The following is a 24,766-nucleotide window of genomic DNA, read 5'->3' on the forward strand; positions in this document are numbered from 1 at the left end:
TGTCCTTGTGAGCTGTCAGGGCCTCCTGAAGATAAGGAGAAGCCCCATATCTCTCCTGAAGGAACACCAAGGTTGTTACCATGGAGACCAGAGGAAGGAGAGAAAGTTGGGAGATATGGACTCTGGCTGGCTCCCAGAGTGATGTGGCTCCCTGGTCGCCTGCTGGGAACTTTGTTTCTCTTTTATGGCCAACGGGCATTGCATATGTGTTAGATGGGTGTAAATATCTGGAAGAACTATAAAAGCTACGTTGGTTTAATAAATTTCTCTCTTGCACCCTTTTGATGGAGTCGTGTATTATTGTACTGTGTCATGCTCTATAACGACAGAGGAGAATGAATTAGTTCTCAAAATGGTAATTGGGGATATTCCAAACAATTAGGGATGGATATTCTTGCTGGGAGGCAGTGGGAAGATTCTGAGGGATTCCTGTGGTCATTTGGTGTGCCACGTCTTAACATTAGACTGCTCCAAGCTGCATCCTCCTCACTGTCTAGCAAAATTACTCATGTAAAACAATACCCTCTACCTTCTGGTGCCAAAGAGGGCATCAACTGGTTATACAGGACTTGTGAGACCAAGGAGTGATAGTCAATACCCATTCTCTTTTCAACTTGCCAGTGTGGCCAGTTTGGAAACCCAATGAGAAGTGGAGGCTGACAGTAGACTTCTGCAGGCTTAATGCCAACACAGACCCTCTTACAGCAGCGGTTCCAAATTTGGCTGAATTAATGACATCAATTCAAGAAAAAGCTCACTCAATCATGGCAACTATAGATGTCAAAGACATGTTTTTTATGATACCCATACAGCCAGAAGATATGGACCGTTTTTCCTTCACATGGGACGGACAGCAATACACTTTCACTAGGCTTCCCCAAGGCTACAAACACTCCCCCACTTTGGCCCACTATGCTTTAGCCCAGGAATTAGAAAAAATACCCAAACCTGACAACATAGCTGTTTATCAATACATGATGATATCCTTGTGGGAGGAGGTTAAATAGAAGCAGTGGGAGATACCCAACAAAAAATAATCTCCCATTTAGAAAGTCTTGCTTTGCAAATTCCCCCAGAGAAAATTCAAAAGCCTTCTCAGGAAGTGAAGTTTTTGGGAATTTGCTGGAAAGGAGGTATGACATGTATTCCACCTGATATCCTAACCTCTTTAGATCAGATCAAAATGCCTGAATCCAGGAAAGATCTCCTGCAAGCTCTAGGATTATTAGTGCTCTGGAGAAAACACATTCCAGATCTTTCAATAATTGCTAGGCCCCTTCATGACTTGCTGAGCAAACGGGGTGAAATGGGATTGGACTCCTTCTCAGGAGGAAGCATTGCAATTACTGATTTTTGAAGCAACAGCTCACCAAGCACTGGACCCTGTCCATCCCACAGATCCCTTTCAGCTGGAATGGGGATTTGCCTCCTCAGGGCTGTCAGTACACATTTGGCAGCAGGGTCCTGAGGGTCCAAGAAGGCCTATTGGTTTCTATTCCTGTGGTTTCAAAGATACTGAGAAAAGATACACTACCTGGGAAAAAGGATTGTTTGTGGTTAGCTTAGCTCTCATAGAAGTGGGAAAAATTGCACGAACAACCAATTGCATTGAGAGGCCCTTTCAAAGTTATTAAGACAGTCACGACTGGGACCCCCCCCCGACCCCCGCTGACAGGGTGGCCCAAAGGGCCTCAGTTGCAAACTGGTATGCTCAGATTGAACATTACTGTAACATTTTCTCAATAACAGAAGGAGCTGTAAAAAATTTAGCGCTACAAGAAACTGAGAACTTGGGCAGCAGCCATGACAAACCTGCCTCTGTAATTAAAGTAGCCCCTCCTTTCTCCCCCAAACAATCAGCAAATTCTTGGTTCCCTGATGCCTCTGCTAAACAGGAGGAGAAGGTGTGGAGATACAGGGCAGCAGCCCTCCACATTTCCTCTGGTGAACGAATCATTACCAAGGGAGAAGGCAGTGCCCAGGTTGGGGAGCTGAGAGCTGTTTGGAGTGCTTTCCAACATGAGGTACAGAATACCTCTCCTGTCTGCATCTACACGGACTCCTATGCTGTGTATAAAGGATGTACTGAGTGGCTTCCTTTTTGGCAGCAAAATGATTGGGAAGTTAACAGAATTCCAGTGTGGCAAAAGGAAAAGTGGCAAGAAATTTTCAACATCACAAGCCAAGGGAACTTTGTTGGGGTGGGCAGCCTTTCATCAGACAGATGGAAATCCAGCAGGAGAGTGGAACAATAAAGCTGATGATTTAGCAAGACTAAGTCCCCTGAAAAGGAACAAATTACAGAGGACTGGGATCAACTATTAGAATGGCCACATGTAAAAAGACAGCACACAGGTGTGAAAGATTTGTACAAGGAAGCTCTTGCCCAGCGTTGGCCTGTCACCAAGGAAAGGTGTAAAACATGCGTATCAACCTGTGAGCAATCGCAGACTGGAGACTGGAGAGACATCCTTTGGAAGATGACCCTCTGCATTTCAGAAAGGGTAAAGGCTTATGGGATGCGTGGCAGGTAGACTATATTGGACCCTTTAAGAAGTCAGGAGTTAAACACTTTGTGCTAGTAGGAGTAGAAATTGTATCTGGGATGGTCCAGGCCAATGCTTTTAAAAGAGCTACAGGAGATAATACTGTTAAAGCATTGCAGGGATGGTTTGGAATTTTCCCAAAACCACAGGAAATTCAATCTGATAATGGGTCCCACTTCACTGCTAGAATTGTACAGAATTTGGCAAAAAATGAAGGAATTAAATGGACTTTTCATACCCCTTACTACCCTCAAGCTAACGGGATCATGGAAAGGACCAATGGTCTTTTGGAATGACTTTTGAAACCAGAGGAGGGAAATTGGGATGTTCAGTTATGGGAAGCTGTGAAAAATGTAAATGATGGATGGGGAGTAAATGGGTGTCCCAAAATCACTGGTTTTTGCCCCAGAGCTCCAAGCATAATTGCCTCTCTAGGGAGACCAGATGATTTCAAGATTCCAGCACATTACCCTGGACCACCTGTTCTGGTGGACCTCCTACTGTAGGGGAACTACCACTAGTGCTAAAAACCCCTCTGAATAAACATGCATGGGTAGCCTCTGATGCTCTAGGGAGAGAGCATCGGATAAATACACACTGGATAATTCCATCATTCTAACTTTTTCTGTCCCTTAGTGGCAGAATTCTGTTGTGTTTACTTTTACAGAAGAACCCTGAGGAACATGAGGATCATCTGAACCATGATAACACTGGTGATACTTTTCTGCATCCTACCACAATTCCGTGGACAGAATCCTGCTGAGTGGTCGTGGTCTGAAGCTACCATCCATCACACTAATGTTCTAGGATCATATCCCAAGGGTCACCACCTGAACCTAGAGCCTATAGTGCTGCATGACTCTGAGATATATCGCCCAAGTGAGTGGGGATGGGATCAGAAGGACTGGACTAGAACCCTAACTGGAACAATTGGTGAGTCGATTGTGGTAGCGTGCAGAAAAGTGGAAGGATCTCTCTATGAGAAAGCCACCTCCATTGCAGGTGCTGGAAATTTTTTAGAACCAGATGGAAAAAACTATTTGCACATCCCTACAACAGAACTGTGTCCTACGACAAAGTGGGAGTGTACCAAACAAGTTCCCCTCACTCTGTGCTGCTGGCAGGAGTACGTTGGTAACTACAATTTAGGCCCCAGAACCAACAATGCAATTACAAAGGATTGTAGAAATTAATCAACTGACTGCTGGCATAATTTTACTTTAGCCAAACCAACTTATGTGACACGCTGTTGGCAAAATAACTTGACAAATCGGTTATGTTTAAAAGGCCTGGTTTACAAACTTAAGATAAATGCTATAACAAAGCCCACACTGAGTACAGTAGTCACACCCCAGTGGGTAGAAAGGACTGAGAACACCCTTAGTCAACTTGATACTGAATGGCCTTGGTCCCAGGCTTTTGTTCATTTTTCCAGATCCACGGGAAACGTGAGGGATTTAAACCTATCAACTGTCATTATGCATGAAAATCAGATATACACTAGGCAGGAATGGGAAAACCAAAAAACCTGGCAGCTTCAAGGGATAGTGGGGAAAAAAATTAGTATGGGATGCTGAATGATTAACAGAACTACCCATAGTAAGGCAACGTCAATCGGTGTTTTGACAGATCAAACAAATAAGCATGAAAAGGTTTGTATGCACCCAAGCTTACAGGATTGTTGGCACAATTTTACATTGGCACAAACCATAGAAGTGGTTTGTCTTTGGTCCAAAAAATGTAGGCCTGTAGGGCCTACATTTTAAGTTTATAGTAAATGCTATACCCAACTGGTTACAATTTACACCACCACCACTCCAGCCCAACCACCGCTTATGCTTAGCCCAAGAATTTTTGAAAATGGACCAGATATAATTAGGAAAACAGGACAACAACAAATACTGTTCAATCCAGCATGGTTCTCTTAAACAAGTCAAATTGCTGATGCAAAGTAATGTCTCAGAAATTCAGCCGGCCTGTTCGCCTTTTTTGCAAACTTCCTTTGAGGGTTGGATGACCTGGTTGCAAAAGCGGAACTCTTTTAAAAGACGGACGCTAAGAGACATAACCGGTGTTGTGGGAACAGGATTGGGAATTCTAAAGAGTATTGATTCAGAAGTATTAATGAATAGAATTGGCTGCGACAACTAGAGATTTGACCAAATTACAACAACCACTGCAGTCATTGGCTTTAGGAACACACCAGTGGCTGCTATCAAACATTTTGCCAAATTGGGAAAAGGTAAATGTAAATGACCACAAATTGGTAAATGATGCACTCGGTGCTACACAAAACAACATTTCTTTGGCTCTCAGCTGTATCCAGGCACAATTGTGGATGCAGTCAGTTGCTGCCTCAATGATAAGAGAAGGTGAAGAAGGCACTTTTCCTACTGAAATTTGGAAAATAATTTGGGACAGTGCCACTGATTTTGAAAGAGAATTCCAATCCTGGTGGAACTTAGTGAATTTAACTTACAATCCCATTACAAACACAGCCATGGCTTTTGTGTTAACCATACGTAATGCCTCAGTGCATTTGATATTTCCTATGATTGCATTAGGGCTGAATGATGATGGAGCTGTTCTCTATCCTTATGAGCATCAGGAATGGGCCCGTCAAATTGGTGAGAAATGGCAAAATGTTCATTTAGAATCTTGTCTTGTCCGAGAACAACAAGGGTTCATCTGTGAAAGCAATGCAATCATAGCTCAAAACATTTTTTCAGACACAGAGCAAAATATCTGTCATTTTGAAATTCATCCTAATGAGACTTCTGAAACAGTCCTTATATATATAGGCAATAGATGTGCATGCTTCAGACCTGCTTGTGATTTTGTATTTGTAGAGAATGTTGTAGTAGATACTAAAAATTATTCAAATGTTTGTGCTTGTAACTTTACCAAGATTACAGGATGTGATTTCTTTTATGAAGCTCCAGTTACCTCTCACTACCTATTGCAATCCAACTACACACTGATTCACAAACTGATGCCTACTCCTATCAGGATGAACCTCACTTTGGTAAGTCAAGTGCTGCTCCATCAAGACTTGGTAGAAATCCTCAAAAAGATAAAGAAAAATGGACAGAAGCCCTGGTGACTGTTCATCATGATGTGAGACAGATACACCGTGTTATGGAGAGGGTAAAGAAAGATGCCGAGCACAGGTGGTGGGATACCCTCTTTGGGTGGTCACCTACTGCCACGAGTGTCCTGAACAGTGTGTGTCAACCCATCGTTACCCTTTTGATTCTAATTGTGCTTGGTTTTATCTTGTCATCAGTCCCATTTGTTATGAATTGGAGGATGATGAAACGGCTGACAAGACTGATGTCTATAGTCAATGCACACAACTTGGCTGATGTCCTCTACACTGTGGACATCCCCAAGTCAATTGACACAAGGCAATTATGAATTAAGCATTTGTGTTTTAGAGCAATCCTGGATTCCCATTTATGATTTTGTGAGAATTACTTTCAATTTTTAGTGAATTGTTTTAGAAAATAATTTTAAAGTTAATGCTTATATTATGATTTGTTTATTGTTTTGCTTTTGATTATTTGTTATTTGTTTCAACCATTTGAAAATTGTTACAAAAATAATACTATTTTAATTAATTAACTATTAGAGTTAATTCCCAATATTACCGGATGGAACGTGCCTGGGGTCGTCTGGCCTTGCTGCTGGACCAAAGGTGGCAGCTGTGGTGGTCTCACCCCAGAGACACCCCTGGCTAGCTGGGTATTGAAGCTGGCGCTTGGGACAAGTCCAGGCAAGCAGGAACTCAGGTTTACCTCTGGTGGAAAGACTTTAGGCGATGGTGAAGGTAAAAGGAGACGCTGCTGGAGGTTTTGATCCAGAGCTTTATTCCTAAGTCACAGACCTCTGAATGTTGCAACAGCTCCAACAGAACTCAGAACCACGTGGTTGCTGGGTATTTTAAGCCCGGGGAGAGGGGGAGGGAAGGGGTAGGTATGGCACCAACCAGGTGGGAGGGGGGAAGTCTCAGGGGACAAGTGACACCTGGATAGCCCAATGTTGCCAGGGCTGAGAAGCATCTTTTGAACTTTGCCAATCAGATGATGCCCTTGCTGGAATGTTAAGATTGACGGACAGCACTTAGCAAGGGGGCAAGGGGAAGAGGAAGGGAGAGGTTGTTGGCACACCTGAGGGAGGAACTGGGATAGCTGAAACAGAGTATTACATCACACTGCAACAATTAACCATTTTGAAAATTGTTATGAAAATAATACTGTTATAATCAATATTAATTATGTTTGTTTATTGTCTCCCTTTTCCCCCTCTTTTTCCTATCCTTTCTTTTCCTCCTTTTTCTCTCTCTCTCTCTTTCTTCTCTCTGTCATACTGTCCCTATTTTTCCGGGTTATACTACCAACGTACGGACAGTCCTGAAGACTCATCAATGATACTCTAGAGCGCTGCTGATAAAGATCCCTCAAGACAATTGTGAGTCACGGGGTCGTGTGAGAGTCTGTCTGAAATATCCCTCATCTGCCTCTTGTTGCCGCCGCTTGGGGCGTGGCGTCCCGGGTCGAGGACGGTTCTGTGGCGGCGCCTCTGCCACACGGGCCAAGCACATGCATACACCAATGTGGTGGACAGTAACTGGCCTTTTTTAACGGTTAGACAGGGTCTTTTATAACGGGGGTAACGGTCAGTAACAGTAAAAGGGGAGGGGTTCTGCGTGATCTCGCGATATCTCAAGACCTCGCGATATTTCCCCACATTTCCCCCCCTTTTATGACCAGTTAAAAACATAAAGCAAAACTGACTAGTAGGAAACATGTAACTGGCAAGATGCAACTAACTTGAACGATATAACACAACTGCAATAAACTTGTAACTGCAAATGTTTAACAAACGGAAAGCTAACTATCTCTAACTGTTTTCTTTGTTGTTGTTGTTGTTTGTTTGGGGGTTTTTTTGTTTGGTTGGGGTTTTTTTGTTTTGTTTTGGGGTTTTTTTTGGTGTTTTTTTTTTTTTGTTTTTTTTTTTTTTGTTTTTTTTTTTTAAACCCAGAGCCTGCGATCTGTTTGATAAATTTCATTAGTTTTTGCCCTGGAGGTCTGGTTTTATCGACTTAAGTGGGCACCATTTGATCTTATTATTTTTCTTAACGGCTGCGTACCCTCGCCCTGTGAGTACCAGCCTCCAACCTGTTTCCCATTCTCCTAAGTCATTTTTAATCATAACCTGTGGGCCTTCCTCTAGTACCCGGGTGGCCCAGTGTCACGATTGGTAAGGTGTTCTTCTGGCCAGAAAGATCTGTTCACTGTATAGTTTGCTAAACAGTAGGCTGCTACAGCAATTTGTGAAGGAAGGTACTCCAGAACAAGATCAACTTGAAGGAGACTCAGCTCTGCAAGATACTTTGCAAAGTTCTCTGTCCTCATACAGATTCCACGTCTCTGAATATACTGAAGGAGGAACTGGTTGACGGTTGGGGCTGTTAAGTCAAAACCCAGCACTCTCAGAAGCAAGTGTTCCGTTCTTAGCAGCTGCTTCTTTATGTGGGTATCATCTGTTATATAGACAAATTCATCCACATCTGGTGGGTAGATTTCTTCATACTTTGCAGCCAGAAGAACTGCTGCTGTTGCTACAAGCTGTAACTTCCCTCTGAGAGCAGACATGCAGGAAAGAAACCTCTCCAGGAAGTTCACTGCCAAGTACAAAGTCTCTGTCCGAAGTTTATGCAGTTCACAGTGGCTTCATTCCAGCTCTTCAGACACTTGGCAGCTGTAGTTTTCTTTATCTTCTGAATCATCTATGTAGATAGCAAAACCTTGCTTTGATGCAGCACTGATGATGCAGTTGGGCACTTCATTTTTTCTACATGAAGTGATGGTGCTTTCAAAGCCAGAAAAGCGCTTGCTAACAGCAGCACCCTGGCTGCTGGGCCACTGCTGCTGCCGCCCGTTCTCTGTCAGCACCCCCAGCACGGCCCAGCCGCCGCTGCTGCGGAGGGCAGCAGGGCAGGACTCCCGCCGCCCCGCACGGCTCTTCTCCCCGGTGCGATGCATCGCCCCGACGTCGGCACCGCGCTGCCCGGCTCCGCTCGCCACCAGCCCATGGAAGGGTCCGGCCGCCCCGCGCCGCCCAGGCTGCCCGCCGGCCCTGCGTAGGCGCAGCCGCTGGAGGCGGTGGCTCTTGGCCGTGGCCGGTTGGGAGCCCGGCAGCTCAACCCCCGTCGCGCCGCCTCGACAGCCCCGCCGGCTGCGGGTCGCCATGGTGACCCCCTCCCTCTGGGGCTCGTCACCCTGCGGCACATGAGGCGAAGGCCCCGTCCAGGCTCCCTCGGAGTCCGAATCAATGGCAGCACCCCCCGACTCCCAGCTAACGGCGGGGCCCTGCAGCCCCGAGATAACGGCAGGGCTCCGCGCCTCTGAACCAACGGCTGCGCTCTGCGCCTCCAAACTAACGGCCGCACCCCGCGCCTCTGAACCAATGGCCACGTTCCGCGCTTCCTTTAGCAGCCTGTCCCAAAACGACAGCTTTTTCCCCGTAGATGGGGTGCCTGGGCTCGGGAGCTGCAAAGAGCGCTCCCACGGCTGCGAATCCCCACACTCAGCAGACCCACGATCGTCTGCACCCTGCTGGGGCCCCTCCTGCAAGCTGTCCTGGGTGGCCTTCCACTTTCCCTGCTCCCACTGGACTGGCCGAGCTTTTTTCAGTGCCCGCATGAGCCTGCCCCGTGATTTTAGACTCCACCCTGAGCCTGAGGACATAGCCTCCTCCGCTAGGGCCCCAGTACAATTATCCCATACCTCCGGGCGGAAGATATCCTCCGGATGCCTGATCACCCCAGCGCGCAGGAGCCTCGACACTGTGAGGACAAAATCACCTGGCTCACAATCTATGCCCCAGTCTCTGTGAATTTTAAACATGACCTTAGCAAGGGGCTCCATGCTCTCCACTGCTGGCTATCGGCGCGAGACTTCCTCCTTCACCAGGCCCTGGTGCGAGACTTCCTCCTTCGCCAAATCGCAACGCGAGACCTCCTCTTCCGCCAGCTGCGACGCGAGCCCTCCTCCTTCGCCAATTCTCTGGCGCGAGACTTCCTCCTTTGCCACCCCGGCGTGAGCCTTCCTCCTGCGTTGGTCCTAGGCGTGAGCCCTCCTCCTTCGCCGAATGCCAGTGGGAGACCCTTCCCTCTTGCTGGTCCTCCGGGAGCGTCCTCCCTGCCGGGGACAGTCCTGCTGCTCCGGCCGCCGTCCACTCGCCCAGGTGATTCCCGCTTCCCGGATTGTCCCGGGTTTTGGCACCACTTGTTGCCGCCGCTTGGGGCGTGGCGTCCCGGGTCGAGGACGGTTCTGTGGTGGCGCCTCTGCCACACGGGCCAAGCACATGCATACACCAATGTGGTGGACAGTAACTGGCCTTTTTTAACGGTTAGACAGGGTCTTTTATAACGGGGGTAACGGTCAGTAACAGTAAAAGGGGAGGGGTTCTGCGTGATCTCGCGATATCTCAAGACCTCGCGATATTTCCCCACAGCCTCACGATCGTCATTGGGGGGGAGCACTGAAAAACAGACCCCTCCTGTCTGAAGTTTCTGATCCTGTAGGGGAAAGTCATATGCCTGAGACCTGAGAGTGTTGCTCAATTATTGTTTTCACAGGTGCATTTGCTATATGCTACACTGAGCTCAAAGGGCATTTTGCCCTTTTGCACAATAGCTCTGGAATTCTCCCCGCCTCTCAGCCTGGCTGAACTTCTCCTAGGCTTTAGGGTGGTCCCCCCAAAGAAGGTGCCTCTCGCTCGTTCATAACCACCATGACAGACAAACCGAGATGTAAGAAGCCTCTTCATCAAGAGACCAAGACATGAAATCCCTATGTGAGAAGGCCCCCTCTCACCTTCTTCCAGAGACTGGGACTGAAACCCCCAACCCGGGAGAGGTGTGCAGTGGGGGGGGAAGGAAAGCTGTCCAAAGCAAGATGGATGTTGCAGGTGCAGGCAGTCAACCACGAAAACAATGGCTCTCACCTACTGCCAAACATGGACTGTGTGTACCCCTTTCCAAACACCATTCTTTCCCCCTGAAGATACAGTAAACTACCTTTGATTTGGTTGCAAAATCCATCCCCCCTTCCCCCATCAAAAAAGAGTGTAATTGGGGTCCAGATGAACTGTGCCTCTGAGATCTCCCTGGACGCGGCCTGGTGAACTCCATGGGCTGGACATGGAGGGACTTGGCAGTTTGACGTTTGGTAGCTATATACCCATTCTTTTTCCTCCCTCTTTTCCCTTATTTTTTCCTTTTTTCCCTGATTCCTTCCCAAGGCATTTTTGCTGTGGTTATTTCAATAAAGGTGCATTTGTTTTGATTATCACTGCAAACCCCCTTGTACCGTGTCAGTTCTTTTGCACCCTGAGATCAATCCACGAACCATCACGAAACCCATTCATAAGGACGGATCATGACACACCCAAGCTGCGTCCCCGGGATCCGCCCGCCTCTCCCAGCCCCAGAGCCCCCTTTCCGTGACCCAGGGACCCCCTGAACCCCCTTTTCTGCCTTTCCCAGCTCCCAGACCCTACTTCCCTGAACAATGGAGACTCCTGGACCCCTTTTCTGGGTTCAGGGACCCCCTGGATCCCCCAGCCCGCCTCTCACAGTCCCTTCCTGGAACCTTGGACCCTTCCCGGCTCTCCCAGTTCCGCTTCCCAGCCCTTGGACACCCCCAGACCGCCCAATCTCTGCGTGCCCCCAGTTCTCCACCCCCTGTGCGTCCTGCGGGGATGTCCTGGCAGGTCCCGGGGGGGTTCAGGGGAATTCCCAGGGTTTGCTCTGTCCCCTCTCCCTCCCCGCGCTGCCCCGGTCACTTTCGCGTCTCCCAAGCTGCGGCACCGGGACCCGCCCGGGGACCGAGGACTACCCCGGCACCGGGACCTGCCTGAACAGCAATTCCTGGGAACGGGGACCCCCGAACTTCCATTTCCAGGCGAACCCCCCTTCCTGGGCACAGAGACCGCCTTGAACGTTCATTTCGGGGCACTGGGAGCCTCCCTGTACCCCCTTCCCCAGCCCCAATAACCCCTGCACCCCCTTATCTGGAGCCTGGAACCCCCTGAACCCCAAATCCCGGGCATGGAAACCCCCCTGAACCCCCATTTCTGGGCACCGGGACCCCACTGCATCCCCTTATACAGCACTGGGAGTCCTTGACCCCCCCATTCTGCTGCACCAGGACCCCCGTGCACCCCCATATCCAGGACTGGAACCCTCCCAAACCCTCCATTCTCAGGCACAGGGACCCCCCTGCACCCCCTCATCCAGCACCAAAGCCCCCCTGCACCCCCTTTCCTGGCCCTCCCCCATCTCAGACACCCCAGCCCCCGCTTTTCCTTGGGGCGGGGCCAGGGCTGTGGGCGGGGCCGCAGCGGAGCAGCGCCATGGCTCCCGCGCTGGCTCTGGGGCTGCTCTTGGGGCTCCTGGGGGACCCGGGGGGCGTGACCAAAGGTGAGTGGGAACCCCGAAATGGGGAAACTCCTGAAGTTCCATTTCCGGCCACCGGGAACACCCTAGACTTCCATTCCTGGGCAGGGGAACCCCCCTGTACCCCAATTTTGAGTCTACTGACCCCTCTCAACCCCCTTCACCAGCCCCTGAACCCCATTCCTGGACAGGAAAACCCTCCCGAACTGCCATTCCCAGGCAACAGAATCCACTGAGCCCCCATTCCTGGGCGCCCATGTCCGGGCACCGAGACCCCCCTGTACCCTCTTCCCCGGCACCGGGACCTGCTCGTCCTGCGGGGAGAGGTGTCTCAGGATGTCCAGGAGGGTCCCTGGGGGGATTCTGAGCCCCAGGACCCCCATGAATTTTCAGTTCTGGGCACTGGGACCCCCCTGCACCCCCTTATCCAGTACCAATTCCCCCCTGCAACCCCTTTCCCATCCATCCTGCCTTCCCCAGTCCCCAGACCCCTCTTTTCCTTCATCCTGAGACCCCTGGACTTCCATTCCTTCTTTTCTCAGTCCCCAGCCCCCCCCATTTCTCTGCATCAAGGACCCCCAGATTCCTATTCCCAGGTCTCCCCACCCTGTGACCCCTCATTCCTTGGCACTGGGGACCCCTGGATCCCCTTTCCTGGGCACATGCATCCCCTGGAACCCCCATGCCACTTTCCCAGTCCCTGTACCTCCTCTCCCCCTTTCCATAACCCTGGAACCCCCTGAGCCCCCATTCCTGGACACCAGGACCCCCTGCAGGCCCTTTCCTGTCCATCCCACCTCTCCCACCCTGTACACCCTTTCCTTGGCCCCAGGATCCCCAAACCCCTTCCCAGCTCTCCCAGTTCCCCTTTCATTGATCCATGATCTCCTCAATCCCCCCAAATCTCCGTGTCCCCCCAGTTCTCCACTCCCTGCGTTACCTGCACGTGGTGGTGTCAGAGCCCAGCCCGGGGATCCCCCAGTTCATGGATATTGGGTACCTGGATGGGATCCCCTTCGTGCGCTACGACAGCGAGCGGGGCCGGGCAGAGCCGCTGATGCAGTGGATAAAGGATGGAGTCAAGCCAGAATATTGGATATGGGGACCCAGACCAATGTGAGGAACCAGCACAGTGATGTCAGGAACCTGAAGATACTGCGTGAGCGGTACAACCAGAGCGGCGATGAGTGAGGGGAGCTGTGGGACTGGAATGGGGATCCATAGGGCTGGAATGGGATCTGTAGGGCTGGGATCCATGGGGCTGGGATGGGATCTCTGGGGCTTGAATGGGAACTGTAGGGCTGGGGATTGGATCCATGGGGCTGGAATGGGATCTATAGGTCTCAGATGTGGATTCACAGGGCTCTAAGTGGCTGAAATGGGGATCTATTAGGTTGGAACGGGATATTTTGTGATCCACGGGTTGGGATATGGATCCATGGGGCTGGGATGAGATCCATGGGGCTGGGTTGGGATCCATGGCGTTGGGATGGGATCTGTGGGGCTGGAATGGGAACTGTAGGACTGAGATGGGGATCGATGGGGCTGAGATGGGGATCCATTAGACTGGGATGGGATAGCTTGTCATTCATGGAGCTGGGATGGGATCTGTGCACTTGGGTTGGAATCCATGGGGGTGGGATGTGGATTCGTGGGGCTGGGATGGGAACTGTAGATCCCCAATGTGGATTCACAGGACTCCAAGGGACTGAAATGGGGATCCATTAAGCTGGGATGGGATCTGTTGAGCTGAGATGGGATCCATGGGGCTGGGATATGAATCCATGGAGCTGGGATGGGATCTGTGGAACTTGGGTACAGATCTATGGGGCTGGGATGGGATCTGTAGATCTTGGATGTGGATTCACAGGGCTCCAAGGGGCTGAAAATGGAGATCCATTAGACTGGGATAGGATAGCTTGTGATCCATAGGGCTGGAATGGGATCTATGGGGCTAGGATAAGAACTGTAGGGTTGAGATGGGGATCCGTGGGGTTAGGATGGGGATCCGTGGGGCTGGGATGGGATCTGTGGGGCTGGAGTGGGGTCTGTAGGGCTGGGGTGAGCATCCATGGGGCTGGGATGGGATCTATAGGTGTCAGATGTGGATTCATAGGGCTCCAAGGGGCTGCAATGGGGATCCATTAGACTGGGATGGAATATCTTGTGATCCATGGGGCTGGGATTGGATCCATGGGGCTGGGATCTGTGGGGCTGGGATGGGATCTGTTGGGTTGACTTCCATGGGGTTGGGATGTGGATCCATGGGGCTCCAAGGGGCTGGGATGAGGCTCTGTGGGTCTCCATCAGACTCTGCGGCTCCAAAGGGCTGGAATGTGGCTCTGTGGGGCTGGGACACAATTCCAGGGGTCTCTGTGGGTACAATCCCCCAAGGTCTCCACACAAGGTTGAGGTCTCCACACAAGGTTGACAGTTTATGGCTGTGACTTCCTGTCCGATGGGAGTGTCCGTGGATCCCACCAGATTGGCTACGATGGGCGGGATCATATCTCCTTTGACCTGGGATTCAGGAGATTCGTGCCGGCCGACAGCGCTGCTGAGATCACCAGGAGACGCTGGGAACAGGAATTGAACGGGGTTGAGATGTGGACAAATTATCTGAACCACATCTGCCCAAAATGGCTCCAGAGGCACATCAGATATGGGCAGAAGGAGCTGGAGCGCAAAGGTGGGAGCAGAATTCCTATGAGGGATTTGGGAATGGAGGACTTGGGAACACAGTATTTCCAGTGGGAATTCTATGGTCAGATCTCATCCCAATCCCATTGCAGTGTGAATTCCATGGTCAGATCTCACCCTGATCCCATTCCAGTGGGAATTCTGTGGGCAGATCTCACCCCAATCCCATTCCACTGGGAATTCTGTGGGCAGATGTCACTCTCATCCTATTCCAGTGGGAATTCCATAGGTAGAACTCACCCCAGTCCCATTCCAATGGGATGTCCCTCACCATTCCATGGATGTCCATTACCATTATCCCATTCCAGAGCCCCCTGATGTCCATGTGTCCGGAAGAGAGGAACACGGGATGCTGATCCTGTCCTGCCACGCGTACGGATTCTACCCCAACACCATCGCAGTCAGCTGGATGAAGGGGGGTGAAACCTTGGATCAGGAGACGGAGTGGGGCGGGATCGTTCCCAACAGCGACGGCACCTTCCACACCTGGGCCAGGATCGAGGCGCTGCCGGAGGAGCGGGAGCAGTACCGGTGCAGGGTGGAGCATCCCGGAATGCCAGAGCCCGGGATCTTCGCTTGGGGTGAGGCTGGGAATGTGGGGATTGGGAATTTGGAATTCCTAAATGGGGATTCCCCTCCCCCTCCTCACTATCCCATCTCTCCGTGGTGGTCGCTGTGTCTGTCATTGCTGCCATCCTCATCCTCATCGTTGTCCTCATCAGATTCGGCGTCTGGAAGCTCCAATCCGGTAACACACGGGATGGGGGTCGGGAAGGGACACGGATCCACCCAGCACTGTTCTGGGAATCCTGTGCCACCGATGCTGATCCCACTTTGTTTCCACAGGGAGGAGGGACAGGAATGGATACAACCCGGCGGCCGGTGAGTTCCAATGGCAGATCCAGCTCTGGATCCCCTCTGTGTGGATCCCAGGATGGATCCTGGGGTTAATCCCAGTGTGTGATCCGTGCTGGAATCTCATGGATCTTCTCTCTCTGCAGGAAAAGACATGGGAATGAATGGCTCCACTGCAGATACAGCATGGGATCAAGGTGGGATTCCAGAGGGAGATTGGGGCAGGATGGACAGACTGGGATTGGGGAGGGATTTTGGATCAGGGTAGGGGTCTAGAGTGGGATCAGGTGGAATTGTAAAGTGGGGATGGAGCTGGATTCTGGAGCAGTATCAGAAGGGATGGATGGAGCAGGATTGGGGCAGGAGTGATGGAGTGGGATCAGGGAGGGATTCCAGTGCAGGATTGGGTAGAATGGATGGAGCAGGATTAGGTGGGATCGATGGAGCAGGACTGGGACAGGACTGGGGCAGGATCAAGTGGGATAGATGGATGGAGCAGGATTGGGGTGGGGTCAGGTAGGATTCTGGAGCAGCTCCCTCTCCCAAGGGGATCCAGCCAAGTCCATCCTGTGGAATGGGGACAGGGACAGGGTGACACCGTGACCCTCTCTCATCCTGGTAGTAATCACTACCTGAGGGATCCATGGGGCTGGATCCGGCCCCTTCCCTCTTCCTGGGAAAGCTGAGAGCTGCCAGCAGAGCTCATCCCACTGCTCCCACCCACCTCGCTTCTCTTGGTAACAGATCCATTTCCCCTTTTCCATGTCCCAGTGTTTTAAAGCCAATAACCACAAATATTCACAATGCTTCAGTTCTGGTGTGAAATTATCCTGCTTGGGGCAATAAATTCTGCTTGGGGCAATGTCCTGGATTGTCAAGCAAATTGTATTCTATTTGCCACCTGTATGGCAGTTGTCTTCTGTTAAGTAGGCAGTTTTCCTTATCTCTTCCACAACTGGGGAGACATCCGTTGATAACAGGCTATTGAATGTCACTGCACAACTGATAAGAACGACAGCATCCCAGTGTGAGATGCTCCACCCAGAGGGGAGAGCCAAGCATTCCTACCTGGATATAATCTTGAGTTTCTGGAACACCAGCATGGCTTCCTCCACGAGATTTCCCAGAGGAAACAGCTGCTCTCTTCCCCTAGATCTTCAGAGGAAGACTACACTCTTCTACAGGATCCCTGCTCCAACAGAACCCACCTGACACTCTAGGAGGGCTGCAGCCACGATTCCAATTGGACTGCTACCAATACCCTGACCCACAGGGTGTCAGGTTGTGTTCTGACTCTGTCAGTGTTGTTTTAGTTTACTGCATTGTTTATTTTATCCTTTTATTTTCTTCCCTACTAAAGAACTGTTATCCCTGCTCCCATATTTTTTGCCTGAGGGCCCCTTAATTTAAAATTTATAGCAATTTGGAAGGAGGGGGTTTACATTCTCCATTTCAGGGGAGGCTCTTGCCTTCCTTAGGAGACTCCTGTCTTTCCAAACCAAGACAGATTTTGGTGCTTAACGTGAGGCTTGAGGGCACAGAAATAAAAAGGAAATAACAGTTCTTGAGTAATCTAATTTTTGTACGCTGCTACAGAAACCTTGTTAAGCTGTCATCATGTGGTCCAGCTTACCTTGGTTTGGGTGGCATGTGGTTGTGGCTACATTTCTCCCATTTGCAGGCCCTTATCTAAACATGGGTCCTATAACCAAGGCTACTGTGGCTGTTATCCAGTTTGTTTTATGGGTGAATAAGGGGAGGAATTAATGGCTTTTTAACTTCCTCTGGAAAGCAGGCACATGGATTCACAGCTATCACACTCTAACTGTATGTTTTTGGGGTTACTTTAATATTAGCACCTGCTGTGAGGAAATGACACCAGGGGAAATCTTCTCCCAACCCTTTAGCCATCTCTTTGGGTCTGCTCTACCAGTTTTTGAAGGGTTCAGATCCACTCTAAATACTAATGATATCAAACAGTGGCTGGTGTTGCTGGAAGGCTTGTTCTGTTTAGCATTTAGAGATAAGAGAAGATTAACTTGGATAACCACCCTGACACCTACCCCAAAGACAAGGGATGCTGCCCCAGAGCCTGGCCCTGCCCCACAGCCCACCTCAGCTATAAACTACCCAGATTGGATGGGGGTTCTGGTGAAGGAGATAAACGAGGTGAGCCAAATGCTGAAGGAGCACATTTCCCAAGCTCGTGAGAAGCCCTCCCAGTGTCTCGAAGAGGGAGAATCTAATAGTGCAGCAGTGGAACCCACAGATGTTACAACTGTCCAGGTTCCAGCTGAACTGCAAGGGCAGACACAGCCAGCAGCAGTTGCTCCTGTGGAAACAAGGAGATCTAAGATGAAAGCAGGGCACCCAGATAAGGGAGGGCCCTCACAACCCTCAGGAGACCCAGAGGTTGAGATCGTCACCGAGTCCCTGACGTACGAAAATCTCCAAAATCTGCACAAAGACATTGTATGATGGGGATATGAGACTTATACAACCTGGCTACTTTGGGTCTGGGACCTTATAAGTACAGGTGTGCAACTGGATGGTGGTGAGGCAAGAAATTTGGGACCCTCAACCCAAGACTCAGGTATCAATCAGATTTTTGTAAGGGAGCCAGGGTCCCTTTCCCTCTAGGAGCGGCTTTTAATGAGTGTCAGAGAGAGGTTTGTCCACAGGGAGAGCATGCAGGAGCACCACCATAGAATGTGCTGGAAGACCCTTGAGGAAGGGATCCAACAGCTGAGAGAAGTAGCAGCATTGGAGGGACTCTTTGGGAGGGATGGACAGCATGAAAATGACCCCGACAAGGTCGGGTGCACAGGGTAAATGTTGTGGAGCCTGGCAAATCTGGGGCCATCTCAATGATTAATGCAGATACCAACCAAGAGACAGTGGGCTCTGTCGCCAACAAGCTTAGAAAGGTGAGAGTATGATCAATGGCCCAATGCTGGCTCATGTCTCTGCTGTGATTAAAAATCTCAAAGAGGAGATGAAGGAGATGAGGGAGGGGTGAGGTGTCACAGACATGTTTTATGAAAAATCCTTTCCTTAGTATTTTTTCCTCCTGAGAAGCCGAGAGGCCTCAGGAACAAAATGTAAACAATAATTATCTGCTGCTGTGGAATTAACAGGTGGATCTGTGATTGGTCTCATGTGGTTATTTCTAATTACTGGCCAATCACAGTCCAGCTGTCTGGACTGTCTTGGTCAGTCACAAGCCTTTGTTACTCATTCTTTTTCTATTCTTAGCTAGCCTTCTGATGAAATCCTTTCTTCTATTCTTTTAGTATAGTTTTAATATAATATAGTTTAGTATAGTTTTAATATAATATATATCATAAAATAATAAATCAAGCCTTCTGACTTCTGTGGAGTCAACATTCTCGTCTCTTCCCTCATCCTGGGACCCCTGTGAGCACCACCACAGTGAGGAGCAACAGTTCCCATATGGCACCAGTGCAAGTCACAGCCCCAAAGTCAGAGCCCAATATTCCCCAGCTAGACAGAGAGAGTACACCCCAGGGGTTGACGTGTGGTTCTCCCTGCATGACCATGGGGAAGACATGGGAAGGTGGGATGGAAAACCCACTTCTGTCCTGGCAGCACGAGTGCATCAACTCACCGAGGGAAACACTAATCAAGGGAACTCCAGTAAAGTGAAGGTAGCCTCAACCTCCCATGACCGAGCTGCTGGGTATGATCTATCAGATCTCCTTGAAGGAGAGAACCTCTAGCATGCATGCCCAGGAAAGAAATAATAACCAGGATTAGGGGGCCCCTGCCTGTAGCCAGGAAGAGGCATGGGAAAACTGGATCTTTTAGACGGTGTGGATCTGATGGCCTGACACATCAAAGCCACAAAAATATGATGCCTTAGTTGATACTGGTGTGCAGTGTACTCTAATACCATCGGGACATGTGGGTGCAGAACCTGTTTCCATTGCCAGGGTGACGGGGATTGACTGTGTTGGAAGCCAAGGTGAGCCTGACTGGGAAAGAGGGGCAGAAACATCCTATTGTGACTGGCCCAGAGGCCCTGTGTGTTCTGGGCATAGACTTCCTCTGGAATGGCTTTACAAAGACCCAGAAAGACTCAAGTGAGCTTTTGGAATAGCTGCTGTAGAGGCAGAGAACATGAAGCAGTTGAATACCTTGCCTGGACTATCAGAAAACCCATCTGCAATAGGACTTCTGAAGGTGGAAGAGCAACGAGTGCAATTGCCACCTCGACAGTGCACCACCGGCAGTATCGGACAAATTGGGATGCTGTGATCCCCATGCACAAAATGATCCGTGAGCTGGAGAGCCAAGGGGTGGTCAGCAAAACCCACTCACCCTTCAACAGTCCCATCTGGCCTGTGTGCAAGTCTGACAGAGAATGGAGATTGACTGTGGACTATCGTGGCTTGAATGAAGTGACTCCACCACTGAGTGCTGCTGTGCTGGACATGCTGGAACTCCAGTACGAGCTGGAGTCCAAGGCAGCAAAGGGGTACGCCACCATTGACAATGCTAAGGTGCTCTTCTCCATTCCTCTGGCAGCAGAATGCAGGCCTCAGTTTGCTTTCACCAGGAGGGGCGTGCAGTACACCTGGAACCAACTGCCCCAGGGGTGGAAGCACAGCCCCATCATCTGCCATGGACTGATCCAGAGTGCACTGGAAAAGGGTGAGGCTCCAGAGAACTTGCAGTACATCAATGGCATCATTGTGTGGGGGAACACAGCGATGGAAGTGTTTGAGAAAGGAGAGAGGATCATCCAGATTCTGCTGGAAGCCGGCTTCGCTATCAAGAAGAGCAAAATCAAGGGACCTACCCAAAAGATCCAGTTCCTGGAGTAAAGTGGCAAGATGGACGGTGTCAGATTCCCACTGAGGTCATCAACAAGATCACAGCAGTGTCTCCACCAACCAGCAAGAAGGAAACACAAGCTCTCCTAGACGCGATAGGTTTTTGGAGAATGCACATTCCCGAGTACAGTCAGACTGTGAGCCCTCTCTACCTGGTCACCCGCAAGAAGAACGATTTCCCCTGGGGCCCTGAGCAGCAACAAGCCTTTGCACAGATCAAGCAGAAGATCACTCATGCTGTAGCCCTTGGCCCAGTCAGGACAGGACCAGAGGTGCAGAACGTGCTCTGTAGCCGGGAACAATGGTGTGTCCTGGAGCCTTTGGCAGAAGATGCCTGGGGAGACTCGAGGCCAACCAACTTCTAGAGCAGAAGTTACAGAAGATCCAAAGCCAACTACACTTCCACAGAGAGGAAAATCTTGGCTGCCTATGAAGGAGTCCAGGCTGCCTCAGAGGTGATTGGCACAAAAGCGCAACTCCTCCTGGCACCCCAACTACCAGTACTGGGGTGGATGTTTAAAGGAAAGGTTCCCACCTCCCACCACGCCACTGACACCACATGGAGTAAATGGATTGCTCTCATCACACAGTGCGCCCATATTGGAAACTGAATCACCCTGGGATTTTGGCAATAATTACAAACTGGCCAGAAAGTGAGAACTTTGGTCTCACTGATGAAGAGGAACAAGAACCAGTGACGTGCTGAAGAAGCTCCTCCCTATGACCAACTGCCCCCAGAGGAAACGCGCTACGCTCTTTTCACTGACGGTTCCTGTCGCATCGTAGGGATGAACTGGAAGTGGAAAGCAGCCGTATGGAGCCCCACACGACAGGTTGCAGAGGCCACTGAAGGAGAAGGTGGATCAAGTCAACTTGCTGAACTCAAAGCTGTTCAGCTGGCCCTGGACATTGCTGAAAGAGAGAAGTGGCCAAAACTCTACCTTTATACTGATTCATGGATGGTAGCCAATGCTCTGTGGGGATGGCTGGAGAGGTGGAAAGAGTCCAACTGGCAGCGTAGAGGAAAACCAATTTGGGCTGCTGATGAGTGGAAAGACATCGCTACCAGGGTAGGGAGGCTACCTGTGAAAGTCCACCATGTAGATGCTCATGTTCCCAAGAGTAGAGCTAATGAGGAACACTGAAACAATGAGCAGGTAGACCAGGCTGCAAAAATAGAGGTGTCGAAGATAGACTTAGATTAGCAACATAAGGGGGAGTTGTTCCTAGCTCGATGGGCCCATGATGCCTCAGGCCATCAGGGCAGAGATGCCACCTATAAGTGGGCACAAGACTGAGGGGTGGATTTAACCATGGACGGTATTTCACAGGTTATCCATGACTGTGAGACGTGTGCTGCCCTCAAGCAGGCCAAGCGAGTGAAGCCCCTATGGTACGGTGGGTGATGGTCCAAGTACAAGTATGGGGAGGCCTGGCAGATTGACTCCATCACACTGCCCCAGACACGCCAGGGCAAGCGCTACCTGCTGACCATGGTGGAAGCCACAACTGGATGGTTGGAAACCTACCCTGTGTCTCATGCTAATGCCTGGAACACCATCCTGGGCCTTGAAAACCAGGTCCTTTGGAGGCATGGTAGCCCTGAGAGGATTGAGTCAGACAACGGGACCCATTTCAAGAATGGCTTTAACACCTGGGCCAGGGAACATAGTATTGAATGGATATACCATATCCTCTATCATGCACCAACTGCTGGGAAAGTTGATGGGTGCAATGGACTACTTAAAACTACCCTTAAGGCACTCAGTGGGGGGACTTTTAGAAATTGGGAAATGAACTTAGCAAAAGCCACCTGGATGGTCAACACCAGAGGGTCCATAAATCGAGCTGGTCCTGCCCAGTCTGAACCCCTGCACACAGTGGAGGGAGATAAAGTTCCTGTGGTACATGTGAAAGGCATTTTAGGGAAGACTGTTTGGATTAATCCCACCTCAGGCAAAGACAAACCCATCCGTGGAATTGTTTTTGCTCAAGGACCTGGTTACACTTGATGGGTAATGCAGAAAGATGGAGAAAGCCATTGTGGACCACAGGGAAACCTAGTCTTAAGTGAGAACTCTGTGTAAGGTTTCATTGTGATGCAGATGGAAATAGAATAAGGGGTGGGTAATGTCCTGACTGCCATGCTTTCTATTTGCCATCTGAATGGCAGTTGTCTTCTGTTTTCCTTATCTTTTCCACAACCAATCCTCCCTCAGGGGAGACATCTGTTGTTAATAGGCTGTTGCATGTCACTGCATGGCTGATAAGATCTACAGCATCCCACTGGGAGATGTGAGCCCAGAGAGAGGAGCCAAGCATTGCTACCCAGATATAATCTTGAGATTCTGGAACACCAGCATGGCTTTCTCCACTGGATCCCCAGAGGAAACAGCTGCCTCTTCCACTGGATATTCAGAGGAAGACTTCACCCTTTCTACAGGACCACTGCTCCAACAAAACCGTATCTGCTACTCCAGGAGGACTGCAGGCACATTTCCACTTGGACTGCTACCAACACCCTGAACAACAGGATGTCAGGTTGTGTTCTGACTCTGGCAGTGTTAGTTGGATTTACTGCATTGTTTATTTTGTCCTTTTATTTTTTTCCCTAATAAAGAACTCTTATCCCTGCTCCCATATATTTGCCTGCGAGCCCCCTTAATTTCAAATTCATAACAATTCAGAGGGAGGAGGTTTACATTTTCCATTTCAGGGGAGGCTCCTGCCTTCCTTAAGCAGCTACCTCTCTTTCCAAACCAAGACAGGAATATTTTCCAAGGCTGGTCATAAGGAAAACAGGAACCTTTTAGCAGTTCCTGGGAGCAGACAGTGTTTCTGATAAGTTTGGAAAGAGCAAAACCCAGGTGCCGTTTCCAAGGACAAGAACTAACAAGCATTTCTCAGATCACACTGCAGCCTGGAAAGGAGGAGGGGGCAATGCACCACCACACTGGGATCTCAGGGGTGCCCATGGCCTGGGTGATGCTGCCTGATGTCAGCCACCCACCAAAGCCACTCTGTCCCTGCCTCCCACAGCTGCACAGGGCAGAGAAAATTTAACCAAGAGTTCCTGGGTTGGGATAAGACAGGGAGAGATCCCTCATCAAACACCAAAATGGGCATCACAGGCCCAGCCTGGGCACAGGGAGGGAACTTATTACCAACCAAATCACAGCAGCACAAGGAGAGGGGAAATAAATTTCTCCAACACCTTCCCCCCACCCAACAAGGGTCACCCAGAATGGGCATAACCAGGGCTCTGCCCAACGGGGGTCACTGGGGATCATCCAATGGGGATCCTCCCATGGGGGACTGTTGTATTGCACTAAAGATGGAGCTGGAACAGCGTATAAAGCTCTTCCTGCAATCAGGGCACTCGCAGGGCCTCTCCCGGAGTGGATGTGGCAGCGTGCCCTTAGGTCGGAGCTGTTGCTGAAGCTCTTCTCACACTCCCCACCCTCGTAGGGCTTTTCCCCAGTGGGGATCTGGCGATGATTGAAGAGGGGGGAGCTCGGGGATAGAGGCGAGGCAGGTCGGGCTGGGGCAGCGCTGGGCTCTGGGCCCGACCTGGGCGCCCCCCACGCGCCCCCTCCCCAAACAGCCCCGGCGGGGGACGCAGGTGGGGTCCGGGTGGGGGGTGCTGGGTTCCTGTTTTGGGGTCCCACTCTCCCCTTTTCCCCACTTTCCCACCGTCTCCCACCCCTTCCTCACCTCCCCCCAATCCTCAGCCCCTCCCGCTCGGCCTTTGGGGGGTCCCCTCCTCCTCCCCCTCCATTCCGGGCTCCCCCCTTCGCTCCCTTTTCCCCCTTCTCCCCCCTGTCCCAGCGCCTCCCGACCCCGCTCACCCGAGAGCTCCGCGCCCGCAGCCGGGAGGGCTCCCAGCACCACCAGTGCCACCAGTAGGGCCCCAGCTGCCGCCCCTCGCCCCATGGCCGGGGCCGGGCAGGGAGCAGCAGCCCCAAAGCAGCCGCGCTGCGCTGGCAGCACCAGTCCGGAGCAGGGCGGGCTCGGCAGCGCCGCGCGCTCTCATTGGCTGCCGCCACTTTTGGCGACCCGATCTCTGAGGCTCCGCCACACAACTGATGACTCTTCAACGCCCCGCGTTCCCATTGGCTGCGGCGCGTTTTGGCTGTGTTTTGATTGGCTGAGGCCTTTCCGGGCCGCTGCAGCCCCGGGCTGGGAGTTTTTTGGGGAGGGGGAACCTTGGGGCGCTGGGCAGGTGGGAGCTCAGGTGAGCCCAGCAATGCGTGCCCAGGGGCGCGGGATCTCAGCGGTGCCCGTGGCGAGCGGTGACGCTGGCCCGATGCCAGGCACCCCCAGAGCCGCTCTGTCCCTGCCCC

The 24,766-nt window shown here is 50.9% G+C and overlaps 1 protein-coding gene, 1 long non-coding RNA gene and 1 pseudogene across 3 annotated transcripts in view; 2 read left to right on the plus strand and 1 right to left on the minus strand.

Annotated features, from left to right (window-relative positions):
• The window catches only part of LOC139585533 (zinc finger protein 502-like), a 93,341-nt gene that overhangs the window by 42,535 nt on the left and 26,040 nt on the right, over positions 1-24,766 (plus strand). The window lies entirely within an intron of this gene.
• LOC139585539 (class I histocompatibility antigen, F10 alpha chain-like) lies at positions 11,931-15,754 on the plus strand (annotated as a pseudogene).
• LOC139585548 (uncharacterized) lies at positions 14,445-24,458 on the minus strand. The gene is made up of 2 exons (XR_011677113.1): positions 24,272-24,458; positions 14,445-15,707 (listed from the first exon to the last, which is right to left on the minus strand). It is a non-coding gene; the product is annotated as an uncharacterized lncRNA (long non-coding RNA).

The sequence above is a fragment of the Agelaius tricolor genome, unplaced genomic scaffold (assembly GCF_023055355.1).
Source record: "Agelaius tricolor isolate 1412-34295 unplaced genomic scaffold, bAgeTri1.0.p SCAF_84, whole genome shotgun sequence".
NCBI classification, from domain to species: domain Eukaryota; kingdom Metazoa; phylum Chordata; class Aves; order Passeriformes; family Icteridae; genus Agelaius; species Agelaius tricolor.